The sequence below is a fragment of the Melanostigma gelatinosum genome (genome assembly GCF_949748355.1).
Source record: "Melanostigma gelatinosum genome assembly, chromosome: 20".
NCBI classification, from domain to species: Eukaryota; Metazoa; Chordata; class Actinopteri; order Perciformes; family Zoarcidae; genus Melanostigma; species Melanostigma gelatinosum.
Window position 1 is genome coordinate 2,700,155 of NC_136653.1, and position 14,566 is coordinate 2,714,720.

Here is a 14,566-nt window from a genome sequence, read left to right on the forward strand (position 1 = left end):
ATCGATCCACAGGAATCACACCGTCGATCTGCCTGCCCTCCGGTGTCGATCCACGGGTACCACACCATCGATCTACCTGCCCTCCTGTGTCGGACCACGGGCTCCACACAGCCATTCCTGTCCTTTATTAGTGATAAAATCTGTCGTACCGGATTCTGTCTCATGTGGTCTTGCTATTGGGTCCTGATCTTGAACTCCCGTGACACATACAGTAACATATGCTCAAGGGTTTGGACATCACAAAGCATATGTCGTCAGCATATAGCAGAGAGCTGTCCCACTTTGGTCCTGGTCTAGCTTATGAGTTCCACAAGCCTTCATTCCTCTGTGTGCTTTTAAGGAAAAGGTTGGTGTCACATATTTTTATCATCATCTCACTCAGAGAGAGCTTAACCAAAATAGAGGAAATATATCAAATAATAGAAGATACTGTCTGTGTAGCCACAGTTTGAAATGTGTATCTATGTACGTACGTGTTGGGCTGAACAGTAAGGTAAATGGAGCACAATCTCTGGAAGGAGGGGAAGCTACTTAATGTCATGCTGCTGCTTAGCCTGTCCACCTGTTGACACTATGGAGGCCTGATCCCACACTGCTGAAAATAGAGGCCCTGCCTAGCTCACAGCTGGACACACCTGACACTGTGCATCAGAGATTCCGCATGTGTTTGCAGCAGGTTACACATTGCTCCTGTAAAAGAGCCAGTGGTAGGAAGAATACCTTCAACACCTGTCTGTCACATTGGCTAAACAGTCAGAAATCCATACCTTGAATCTACCTATGATTCCAAGTGTTAACTGCAGTCAACAACTAGATTCAGACATAATCTGAATGCGTTTGGAGGTGTGTTCTCAATCAAAGTTTATTTTATTTTATGCCAGAAAAACTTGGAAATTTTCACCTAGACTGATGCCTGGCTTGAACAGGGACACAGGGGAGAAGAGTCCATGATGAATGGGCCTCTACGACTCAGTGGTAGATGTGTCCATGATAAATGGGGCTCTACGACTCAGTGGTAGATGAGTCCATGGGCAAGACACTTAACCCCAAATTGCTCCTGTGCCTACGGTGTGTGAATGAAAGTATGAATATTAGAGAGTCCTGCAGTTGGCAATGGGTGAATGATGACATTTCAATCAGGAAAGACAAGTCGGGTAAGAAAAGATAATTGTTTGTGAACAAATGATTTGTGAAGATAAAGTCTTCAGAGTCTTTGGCGCTTGGACTCTACAGAGCGACTTGTAATCGAGGGGCATCTGCCCTGAGCAGCAGCAAGATAAATCCCCCGTGGAGTTCAGACACTGATGGTGGTGGTGCTGATAGAATGATGAGTTGATCAAGATGATGAATCTGTAAGATTAGATGGGGAGGTGGAGGGTTGCGTAACAGCACCATGAACGTACTGAAGGTAGAGAGACAATCATATTTAAGAGTCGGCAGCAAGATGATAGGCCTACGATGTAATTGGTCTCTTCTATGCTATTGGATAGAAGAGACCAGCTGATCAGACCAGCTGATATCATGATCAACTGCCCCGAACAATGACAGCAAGGAAAGCATGAGTGTGCATACATCTGCCATGAAGCCTTGCCATCTGCCATGCCTGAGTGGCAGATGTATGAGAAATAAACTACGGGCTTAGGCATGCAAGAGTATAGTCTTCCTGACTGAATTTACGCTAGCGCTTCATGTAGTGTTAAATATCTTTGAGTGGCTGGAAGACTAGAAAAGCGCCAACAAGTACAGTCCATTTACTATTCACCATTTCAAGGCAATGGGAACATACTAATGGAGGACAAAGCCACGTGAGCCAACTCCAGTCTGTAGGTGCCTTTACAGCACTGGTAAGGTGGTCCATTTAGCCAGAAGTACAGTCGCTGGCATGCACATGCTGTTTGGGCAGTTTCCAAAGCTTCTTGGCTTGTAGACTTTCATTTCTCACCCATCCCCTTGAAAAGCTGCCTCTCATTACATTCAAAACAATGTACTGAGAGGCTGAGTTCATGGTTTGGCACAGCGATGAGTATTCAGGCTGTGAACAGCCAGTTACATACACTATATTTAGAGGCATGGCTTGAAACCAGTGTAAATGACAAAAGAAATGTTTGGTAGAATGTAGTAATGACAATGGCTGAATATGGGTGAAAAACAAAACTATGACAAAAAGAGGCAGTGAGTTAGTAAAGGTTCCAGTATTATTGAAACAAACTAGTCTGTATGACATATTGTCTGACCATGAGTAAAGCCAAAAGTGTTTTTTTCTTTTTCTGAATTGCCACATTTGTAACCCCAGCCATTATGCCCAAAATCACTCATTATTTACAGTTTTCTCTTATAAAAGCAGAACAAAGTGTCACAACAAGCTCAAATGGGCTTATTAATTCCCTCTGTGAACAGTAGTGAGAAAACACCCTCTGCCACTGTGGCTGTCTCAAAAACAAACCTAGGTGAGCAAAACAGTCAGATGTATGCTTTCATGGAAGTGTTTTGACTGAGTGAATTGTTTAGTTACAGTGAATGCATTGCATACCGTGATTGTCTCAGGACTAGGGGTGTAACGGTATTCGTATTGAACCGTTCGGTACGAGGCTCACGGTTCGGTACACATGACGAACAGAATACGTTTGAATAAAAATTATTTAACCAGGTAGTCCCATTGAGATTAAAAATCTCTTTTGCAAGATGTAAGTAACAATACTACATAACATTAAGGAGCAGTTTGTTTTTTATGCTGATGTGTTGCTAAGAAGACTCCCCAGAAGATGGGTCACTCAGGTATAGTTCCATCATTGTTCAAAGTCAAAGAATAACTTGATGTTAGTTGTAATGAATAAATATATTTTAAAATCAAGTACATTTCTCTGGCATTTATAGTTTTCTACTGTACCGAACCATGGCTCCACTGTATCGTACCGAACCCAACCGTGAATTTTGTGAACCGTTACACTCCTACTCAGGACCATGAAAACGTCATATCATCTGAATGAGCTAATGCTGTCTTTGGTTCAGAGTTGACTTGTTGTATTTTTGTATTTGGTTTGTTTGGGTTTAGTTCCCAGTAACATAAAGCAATGTAACACAAATCTGGACCCTGTTTTGCCGAATTTCCACAACATGGTACGATTCACCTCGACTTGACTCTTTTTGTACCAGGTACTTGTCTCAATATTATTTTGCACTGTAGATGGTACCCCCTCAACGTCATAGTCATAGTGACGCCACATGATACTGCAGTCACGTCATCTTCAACGCAACGCAAACTATGTTTTCCCCAGGCGGCAACCTCCGGTTCTGCCGAGTGAAGCCAATGCGGAAGTATCTTGAAACTGCAGCATGATGTTCATTTCATAAATTATGGTCCATTTCGAGTCAAATCGACCATAAAGCGGAGTATGCTTTAGGGCAGGCTTACTGTGATTAACAGGTCTCTGCCACGACCAGAGTCACTTCGTCACTCCTCCGCATTCCAAATATGGTAACTTACGTTCATCGGTTGCAAAAAAGCAAAGATGGCGACGGCGGAATTCCATGATGGAGACAGCTAAATCCTCAAACTTGAGGCTTCAAAACATCAGTCCACAAACCAATGGGTGATGTCACGATGACTATGTCCACTTCTTATATACAGTCTATGGTTTTCCCTCAGGATCCTTTCATCAACAACCAAACAGATGAATGTCTGCACTTCATCAATTGACCACAGTTTTTTTGTTTGGCAGCCTTTTTTAATTATTTTTTTTTTTATCTGGGTTGAGAAGATGAACACTGGATTGTAGCTAAGGCTATTATTGTGCAGGATTTCCCCATGTCATGCAAGACTACAATTCTAGTGACAATCCTTTCTAACCAATCAGTACTCTGCAGTGTTTTGACTCCACATTCTAATATCGGTTCGAATAAAGTACCAGGTAAAAGGTACTATTCTCAACTTTTGCCAATGGGAAACAAAAAAGGAACAAGCGGAAGTATGGCATGAATGATGTCAGTCCCAGTATGCTCCATCTTTTTATCCTCCACAAAGTGGCTATAATAACACTCCATAAAGAGGAAGCTACAAATGTCAACACCTGTCTCTCTGGCTTGTATTTGGTTACCAGGTTAGTTTTGGAGAAGGTAAGATGTTGGATTTTTTAGAGGTCTTGTATCTATGCCATTCAAGTTCAAACAACGATTCTCACTAACGATGAACCAAACAAAAGCATGGCAGTATTCCAGAGTTTTAATAAACTGCTCCTAACCTGAGTATCTTACTTCTGTGAAAATACTCTAACCGGCCGTAGATCGCCACAGTGGGGTTCGAGGCACTTTATTTAAAAGCTTCCTTAATCATAGTACTCCTGTATCAAGTTCTTCTGCCTATAGAGTGGAGTAAAATACCTCTCAGTGCTCTGTCCATGATCCATGCCAGACACCAATCCCAATGGTATGACCCCAATATCTTCCTGTCTGTCTAGCCATTTAGCCAAGGTCCTCCTGACTTCTAATCCCTTAATCTGATCTCTGGTGGATAAACAGCACACAGGCTAACAGCAGACACCTTCACGAGTCTGCAGCATGGTCTGCTAAAAAACGATTTATCAAAGTGACATTTGCCTTTGATTAATGCTCACAACACTCCGTGGTCCACCTAGTGTTATCAACTTCAGATGGATATATATCTGACTCTACCGAGCGATTGTGGGAGAAATTTAACATAAAAGTAACATTTAACAGCGTTACCATATTTAATTCCATCTGAACGTCTTTTCCATAAGTGTCTTGAATTTAGTAATTTCTGAGGCACTAATATGTTGACTTCATGAGCCACAATGGATTTTTTTCAAACACAGACTTACTACTAAATACTTTTTATATTTACTCAAGAATTTTAAGCAAAACACGATGTGGGAACTATGCATATTCACTTTCTTTCCAATAGTTATATGAGATATCATATCATGTGTTTTTGGCCTCTGACATATTATCACCTCATGAAGTTCAAATGGCTTACTGCTGGAGTTTTAGCAAAGAGTTGCCTATTTACACATGCAGCAGTTACATGCATTCATTTGGAGTTGTTTGTTGCCAACGTGTGGATGTCAAATATTCACTTTCCTATTAGCTCTGGATTGTTCTTGATCCACTTCTGAGAAAAGTATCTCTCTCTCTCTTAAGCTTAATGCTGGTGCCAAGAAACAGTTCCAGCACTGAACTCCCCCTTAAATCATGAACCTTTATTTTTACATTTCTGTAAATTCTTTACATTTGTGTACGGATTAAACAAATACAACCATTGGTAGGGCTGTTTTGTGAATGAGCCAGACTAGGTGTTTCCCAGTGATTTTAGTCTAAACTAAGCTAGTGCCTTGACTCCAGCTCTGTACTTAACACACACGTATGAGGCTGATATCCATCTGAACATCTCACTTAGAGTAACACAAAGCATATTTCGCTAAATGTTTAGCTATTCCATTAACTAAGGGACTGCTGGATTATGCTACTAAATCTCTGGAGCTAAAATGAATATCTTTCTGTATTACAAAATATCACTCAACCTTAGTCCATATGAAGGTAACAGCAGAGGGTTTTCAGATCTTGACAGGGGTGTGAAAATGAGTCCTCCCTACCCAGCTCTACCACATGTACTGAAGTGAGTGGGAAGGAGAGGGCGCGTGGTGCCTGGCTTTCTGCAGGCAGCCCAGAACATCAGCATGTAAAGTGGGAGTGTATGAATGTGTACATACATTAATTACACCAAAATGCATGTAGTTTGCAGCTTGTCAGTTTTAAACATGTTCATTTCTATGTTTTAAATGTGATTTTTTTGAGAGCATGAAAATAGGACGAGATGTCATGTAGTGACTTTGTAGCCGTAGCTGCTGTTTGAGTGTGTGTCTGTCCGTGTGAGTGAAAGTCTTGTTAGACAAATCCAGACCCCTGCTAGGAGGCTGCAAGCAGCTGATAGCTGAAAGTAATTAAAAGATGACCTAATCAAAAGACCCTCGTGGCTCATTTTAGCTCCTGTAACAACAAGTTACCTCAGTATAACTACAACACAGTGGTAATCTCTGTAAATCGTAATCTCCATCTGACAAGAGCATCTACCCTTACAAGTCTTCATCTTCAAATATATGTTTTTTTCTTGAGGCAAATTAAACAGTAACAGCAACACAGAAGTCTACTCACCAGGTGTGTGCTGTGTGCGTCTTCGAGAAGGTGATAGCAGAGCGTGTGAAGAAGGTAGAGCTCACACTCGCAGCCTTTACAACATTACTGAGCCTGAGGTTGTGTTGGGAGATTGTGTAGGCTGAGAGAGATTCAGACTGACTGGTAAGACTCTCCTCCCTCTCCCTCTCTCCCCCTCTCTCTATCTTTATCTGCTCCCTGTGAGTCTGTCACAGAGCCCAGTCATGTGCCTGAAATACCTCTGCCAAACTATTTTTCCACATCACACACAGACATTCAATATGTATGTGTATGTTCTACATGTACCAAATAGACAGATGATAGTTCTGCAAACAGGAGAAACAAATGAAACGGGGCAGTTTCACTCTTGTTTGTTTAGCTTCGCTCAGCAGAATTAGTTTATTGACCTAAACATTTTAACACAACAGCAAAATACTAAAACCGAAATGTTCATGTAGCCAAAAGCAAAACTCTTGATGGACGTGACACCGACATCAAGAACAAAGCTTGCATTGGGTGCCATCTTTACGAACACGGCACAACTGAAAATCAAGCTCCTTAATTACTTACTTAGAATAAGGAAAACAATGGCATTTAAGAGCGTTAAGGTCGTAAATCACTCTCCTGTCATAACGCAAAGTATAGGGCCACCCTGCCCACTCCTGGCTACAAGCTGAGATGTACATACATTGTACATGAAAACTATTTAGTTAACACACGTGACAATTCATTGGTGGGCGTCACATATGCACAAACTGTACATAAAGGTAAAGTGCAAACCTACAAACAATGTAATCAACTTCTTTACGTATCAGTGTCCACAGTGTGCATGGCATGCACACTACTCCTCATTCCACTGTAGGACTTTTTGAGGGTACTATATGGAGCATACATTTTTCACTCACAATTGTAACACTCAGATAAAAATTCAGAGAGTGTATGTATCGTGCACAAAATCGTAAATGGGGATGGTTTTCAGACTCGGCACAAGACCAACTATGTGTTTGTTTCAAAACTTCACTGAATTCCAAGTGGCAATTCATTTGAATGAAGCCTTTCTCTCCCGGGTTTGCTACAGCGTTGTCCGACACAGAATTGTCATGTGTAAAAGTCTGGTCCCACCTGCTCCCTCCCGCTTGGTAGAGTAGTAAATACTACCGGACCATGTCACCATCTCTTTGACCTCCGTTTGAAATTGTACATACAGTAAGAATCTTTCCATACATCCCATATTTATCTGGTTATGAGTAGTATTTGACAGTGCTCTGTTTCCAGAGAGCCATAAACTATCTGAAGAACATATCCGAATGTGTGTCTGGTGGCAATAAACATGCGCATGCACAATACAAACAAAACAGGGATCCATTCAAAAGAAATATTGCTCCACAGCTCCCTATGAGTAATCAAAAACAGGGAACGTTGAAGTCAGCTTCAAATGGCCTGTACATACTGTATGTATGTTGTTTTAACACTTGTGTGTTTTTAGGATGCTAGAGCTTCATAAGTGTGGTACAAATAGACCAAAAGGTATCAGTACATAACTACCATAACCAAGACTGTAAATGAACAGATAAGTTAGCACTTAGCAAGTCTCTATCTGAATTTGCTGTGTGTGCAGCTGTCCATGCACATGATGGACGTGCACAGACACCAGTGCTGACATACAATTAGTGTACCACTCCTCCATATTTAGCTTCAAAGAGTGTGAGCAGTGAAGTGTGGATGGGCATAAATATGTCTGTCTGCATGTCATTCTCTTTGTGACTCAACTCCAGTTATCAAAAGCCAACGATACATGCAGCTACAACTGATACTATGACAATGTAAGGCATTCACAATTAGCTATCAGGTTGTCAGACAGCCATACATGTTAGGGAGAAGCAATGCGTCTGATACAACTTTGTTGTAAGAAAATGGTGGTTTAGTCTTGGGTTCCTTTTGAAATACTGCTCTACCTAAAAGCTTTAATTGGAGAGGTTGCTGTTGCCATAGCAACATTACCCATTGCAAATTTGTACATGCTTGGTAGACAGAGCAGATAGAAAGAATGACGACATAGATCTGCTTCTCAGGCAGTGTGTCCTCAGTAAAGCAGATGCCTGTATACATTTACCAATATTTACTGTCACTGTTGAAAACTAGTGACGGTTTGGTCATTTCGGGTTTTCTGATGTAAAGTTGATTGCACCATTTATACAATCAACTAAGGTGAGATCCCACAATTAGCATATTATCTTTTTGATTGGAGAACAGTATTCAGTAAGCTACAGGATACTGGAGTCCTTTTATTGCATATTGGACAGTGTGTCAGGCAGTTGAGTTTGAAAAAAATGTAATCTCAGGCCAAGAACTTGATGACTCAGGACGTCTTCAGAATGACTTAAGCACATAAAGAATTATCCTTTGTAATATAAATGGGGCCACACTGTTGATGCAGCAAACATACCAGTTCGAAAAATGTTTTGTCCAACAACCAAGATTTCATTACAACAAAAAGAATGGCACGTCTTTATTGCATGGAGTGTCTTACCATACAATGAATAAGAAATGCTGAAATAAGACTCAATAGGTTGTCATTTTTTTTTTGCCATTTTTTCTTTTGTCATCTTAAGTGCACAAAATGGAACTTCTGTGATTCCAGGGATGCAAAACAAAACTACACATATTCACGACACAAACTTGTATAGGTTAGCTAAAAATACAAAAATTCAACAGTGTTCGTCAACCTTGTCTTCTACATTTGGCCACAAGTTATCCAATGATAGCAACAATACAGCTGGGAACAAATCTTTTTCATGTCTGATCCATTCTTGGAAATCACCTGCAGTTATGCCCAGGCCACACTACCTGCATGAGCAGCGCATGTGCTTCCCCGAACCTCTTGCTTTTTATTTCAGGGCCCATGTTAACAGGTTAGAGCAGCCACACATGTGGTTGCGTGTCGGCAATGTGGACCGGGTGTTATGTCCAGACATCCGGCACTAATAGTGTCTCAGAGAGACATCTGGTCATTGTGGTCATAAACTTCCCACCACCATGACAGAAAGACTTCCTCTATGCTACGGCATACTATGGAAGTCCCATCTGGAACAATCCTGACTTCCTATTGAACAGAAAACCACTACATTTTTCATCATGGACTAGTAAAGGTGTTACACATCTTCCATAATAACACTTTAGTCTTATTTTCTTATTTGGTTCAGAAGCACAGCATTGGAGAGAATCACTTCTTAGAATATAGTACTTGTATATCACTTTTATAGTCTTTGGACCACTTAAAGCACTTTAACACTACATGTCATCATTCACCCATACACACCCATTCATACACTGATGATAGAGGCTACCATGCAAGGTTCCACCTGCCCATCAGGACAAACTAACATTCATATCCATTTATACACCGTAGGCACAGCTACGGGATTAAGTCATTCAATACAAACTTATTCGTAGAGTACACTACACATGGGAAATTATCTTTAAAATGGGATTCACAGACTCTGAAATGTGTCCACCCTGCACACAAAACGAAAGTTACGAATGTAACTACGGTTCTATGAATCCTGGATGACCGCCAGAGGCAGTGCTTAACACTGGATATCTTCCATCTCTCGCATGCGCAGGTCGAATATTTATATCAACAAAGTCACTCGTGACCTCAGATGACTCCCGTCGTCTATAAGTTCCGGTGTCATCCTCAGTCCTATGGAATCTTCTTGCGAGTTCACGGGATTCCGAGTGACCAAGAACTCTGGCGGTCATCCAGGATTCATAGAACCGTAGTTGCATTCGTAACTTTTGTTCTATTTCATCCTTACTGACCGCCAGAGGCAGTGCTTAACACTGGATGACTTATACCAAAAGAGTCACGAGGAATCACAAGTACCCACCTTGTATAGCTCAGGCAGAGGAAGCTGGCCAAAGAACCCACCCCAGTGGGTGAGGGGTGGCAACGTTCACTCTGTAGTGTCTGGTGAATGTGCTCGGTGAGGCCCATGAGGCCGCAGCACATATATCCTCCACTGGCACACCTCTCAGGGCTGCCCATGACGTGGAGACACTCCTGGTAGAGTGGCCCCTCACTCCGGATGGTAGAGGACGGTCGCTCGCCTTGTATGCATGGGCAATGGCTTCCACTATCCAGTGGGACAGGCGCTGTTTCGAAAGAGCACAGCCCTTCTTAGGCCCACCATAACTGATAAAGAGCTGCTCCAACCGCCGTATGCAAGCGGTGGCCTCCACATAAGCTCTGAGGGCCCGCACTGGGCACAGCAGCCTTGACCTCTCCTCTCCCGATGGGGGGTCAAACTCCGCAAGCTGGATAGGCTGGTTGATATGAGAGAGTGTCAGCACCTTTGGGAGAAATGCTGCATTAGGCCACAAAGTAACACCCGATCCATCTGAGTTCCACCTCAGACACGATTCACTCACCGACAGGGCATGCAGCTCGCCTACACGTTTAGCCGAAGTGATGGCAAGGAGAAACACTGTTTTGGTTGCCAGCCATCTTGGCTCTGCCCATGCCAGGGGTTCAAAAGGAGGCAAGCACAGGGTGTCCAATACCAAATGTAGGTCCCATGCCGGGGCGTTCGGGGGACGCAACCGCCGAGCTCCTTTTAGGAAGAGGGACACCAGTCTGTGGCTCCCTACTGTGCCCTTGTCGACCCTAGCATGGTGCCATGACAGAGCGGCCACGTACACCCTCAGGGTAGCGGGAGACCGGCCCTTATCTAACAGGGACTGCAGAAACTCAAGTACAACAGGTACGGGGCACTGCACCGGGTCCTTGTTCCGAACCACACACCAGTCAGAAAACAGCCCCCACCTGTTTTCGTACTGCAGCCGGGTAGATGGTGCCCTGGCATTCAGGATAGTTCTTCTGACTGGCTCTATGCAGCCAGTCAGCAGCTGGTCGGGCCCTCCAGCGGCCAGACCCATAGTTGGAGGCGGCTGGGATTGGGATGCCAAATCCGACCCCCTAGTTGCGACAGGAGATCCCTCCTGTCGGGGAGGCGCCAGGGTGTCCTGCAGCAGAGTCTGTGCAGTAGGGAGAACCCGATCCTGGCTGGCCATAAGGGGGCCACTAACAAGAGTCTGTGGCCCTGTTGAAGGACTCTGAGAAGTGTTGGCAAGATCAGAGGGACTGGTGGAAAGGCATAAAGAAGCCCCTGTGGCCACGTGTGAGCCAGGGCATCCTGACCCAGAGGACTGGTCCTCTCCGTCAGGGAGAACCAATGGGGACAGTGGGTCGACCTCTCCGAGGCAAAGAGATCCACCTCTGCTCTGCCGAAGAGACCCCAAATGTTCTGCACCACATCTGGATGAAGCCGCCACTCCCCCAGTGGAGGCTTGTGACAGGACAGAAAATCTGCGACCTGGTTCTGTTCCCCTGGTAGGTACATTGCCCGAAGGCTGGTAAGATGAGGGGCAGCCCAGGTGAGAAGGGCACGGGCTACCCGTAGCAATTCTGCAGATCTGGTGCCCCCTTGATGGTTTATGTGAAACACCGCCGAGGTGTTGTCCGACCGGACAAGCACATGCTTTCCCCTCAAGTATGGCAGAAAATGCTTGAGCGCTAGGTGCACGGCCCGTAGCTCTAGAACATTGACATGCTCTATGTGGTCCTGAGCAGACCACTGCCCCTGAGCAGTCCTGTTCTGCCACACTGCACCCCATCCTGAGAGGCAGGCATCTGTTGTGACCACCTCTCGGCGGAATGGGACCGAACCCATGGGGACACCCTTCGCCAGGTATGCTCTCTCCCTCCATGGGGATAGAGCGAGTAGGCACTGCTCCGATACTACTATTGCCCTGTGTCTGTGCCACTTGGCATCCAAGTGAAAGCTGTTCAGCCATATCTGCAGGGGCCGCAGTGACAGTAACCCTAATGGAACGACTGCCGAGGCAGCTGTCAGTTTGCCCAATAGGCGGAGAAAAAGAATGTAGGGCACCCCTTGGAAGGGAGAGAGGCTGTGGAGGATGTCGTCCACCCGTCGGGGTGACGGACAGGCACTCATAGTGACTGTATCCAGAGCCACACCAATGAAGGTTATGCTCTGGGAAGGGCTCAGGGAGCTCTTCTCCATGTTTACCCTGAGTAATTACTCTGTCAGTCAGTTTTTTGTCCAGGTCTCTTTTTGTTATCTTCCCTTTGTCACATAAGGATCTCTCCTTTATACTATTACTTCATCAGTAATGTCAATAAGTTACAGTCGTGTGCACACCTTTTCAAACTGTACTATTCATTTTATTGTCTAGTTAGATATTACTTTTCCTGCTCATTTAGATTTCTGCAGAAAATTTCTGAGTCTCGTCAGCGTAGTGTCCTGCCTTAAACAGAGCCCACTCCTGACAGACCCATATTATAGTTTTATTATTTAAATCTAAGCCAGTCTTTTCGTTTCTTCCCTCTCGAGTAAGGAGTCGTATCAAGACCTACGTATCTCACACTGGAACCCACACTGGAGTTCCTTACACTTATTTGCAGAAATTGCTTCATCAATAGCACACAGTCGCTTTGTCATTAGCGTACAAAAGTCTCTTGAGCTTGAGAGATGCATGGAGTACTCCGCTTTTGAGCTCATCTTGGCCACAACCAGGCGTCACGCCAACAGAATGCTGCGTACGCCTGCACCACACGAGAGAGCTCTCTTTTTACAGCTGGAGATCAAATTGAATCATTTCAACACATCAAGTTTTAGTTTTTTATTTTTTTACCAGCAAACACCAGTCTGCCTCTCTCCTCCTCCGCTAAAGAGCGTGGATTCCGCTGAGGGGACCCCAGACACTCCCTCTCTGTCACACAAGCGAGAACCGCGCCATACAGAAATAAATCTATGGTGAGATATGAACATCTCCTACCTGTTGGCCTCTTAGCGTGGTTGTCGGTTGGCTGGCGTAGAGGAGGTGTCTCGGCCTCAACTCAACCCACGTTGAGGCGCCAATTATGTCGTAGCGAAAAATGACGAGGACAGAGAGTCAACTGGAGTTGCCACCAGCGGGTCGTGTTTTAATAAGAACAAGCCAACATCAACGAGTTCAGCATATTGAAACGACTCCCGATGTAATGCTCTTCACAGATCACTCTTATAGTCAAAATTCACGCCTCCTTTTGCTATGTTCCACCAATCTGTTGAATCAAAACAGGACACATCTGGACTCCTAATTTGGGCAGGTTCCTCTTTTGTTCTGGGCTCACAGGAAACAATTCCATGTAAGGGGTTGTTTTGGTGCTCTTGAGAGATTAATCACACTTTATCTGTCCGAGAGAATCATTTCCCAAAAACGGTGCTTCAGATCACAATAACACGTTATGTAACTTGTTTTTAGTTCAATTGAAGGGCAGTTCACAGTTATAACGCTGATTTTCTTCTACAAAAATGGCCCCGGGTGGATAGAATAGGACCCCTATGTCTGCGGGGTGCGGGCATGTCCCTGCGAAGATCAGAAAACCGCTGCCTGGTCTGGCTAGCCTCAACAGTCCCCTGAAGCGCCTGTATAGCAGCTGACCCAAACAGCTCACCCGGTTCCACTGGGATAGTACGGAGGGTCCTCCTACATGCCTCAGACAGGGGTGACTGCGCCAGCCAAACCTGGCGGCGAGTCTGGACCAGGGTGGACATCAGCCGTCCAAGTTCCCTCGACATGAGCGCAAATGCCTGCAGTGAGGCATCACTGAGGCTGGTTGTGGAGGCATCGGAAGTAGCCTGCTGCAGAGAAGCTGAGAGGGCAAGCATGAGGTGGGAGAGGGAGTTGCCAATACGACCCATGCGTGCTGCTGTGTCATAAGCCCTGGATAACATGTCATCCATGACCCGACATTGGGGTCGAGGGCACCTGGCATCGGGCCTCAGGGTCTCCTCAGGGGAAACTATGAGGGATGCAATAGTCGGCTCAACAGCTGGCATACGGGTGAGGCCAAACTTTGCCGTGTCCTGCATGGCCGCCAGGGTTCGGCCCTCTGATGTAAGACGGGACAGAGCCCCGGTGTCCCTCCAGCATGCATGTAGCTCCCTCAGATATTCCTCGGAGGGAGGAACAGCAAAGGTGGTAGGGGTGAGAACACACCTGAAGAAGGCACTCGCAGGCTGGGGTTCCGGCTGCTGCGTATCTAACTGCAGGCGTGCCAGTGCCATGCGAATGACAGACCCCATGGAGCTATCGTCTGCACCTTCCGAAGAGCCCTGAGCTGAGGAACGGGAGACAGGTCCAGAAGCATGGGAGGGCCGCTCTTCACTGTACTCAGTAAAGAGCGTGGCTGACGCCGCCAGTGACATCACGTCCTCCTCTGAGCAAAGCTCAGCCGCGGGTGGATCTGGTGCTTCAGCCCCCCCCTACACTGGGTTGGAGGGCCAGTAGAAGCGACTTCATCTGAGCTAGCTCGGAGGTCAGCAGATCCACT

The 14,566-nt window shown here is 45.1% G+C and overlaps 1 protein-coding gene across 3 annotated transcripts in view; it reads right to left on the minus strand.

Moving 5' to 3' along the window:
• palmdb (palmdelphin b) overlaps positions 1-6,285 on the minus strand; it is a 55,779-nt gene extending 49,494 nt beyond the window's left edge. For all 3 annotated transcript variants that reach the window (XR_013772907.1, XM_079291774.1, XM_079291772.1), the window contains exon 1: positions 6,166-6,285. The gene's annotated coding sequence lies outside the window, so the exon portion shown is untranslated. The remainder of the gene's footprint in view (positions 1-6,165) is intronic.
• Positions 6,286-14,566: the final 8,281 nt, after the last annotated feature.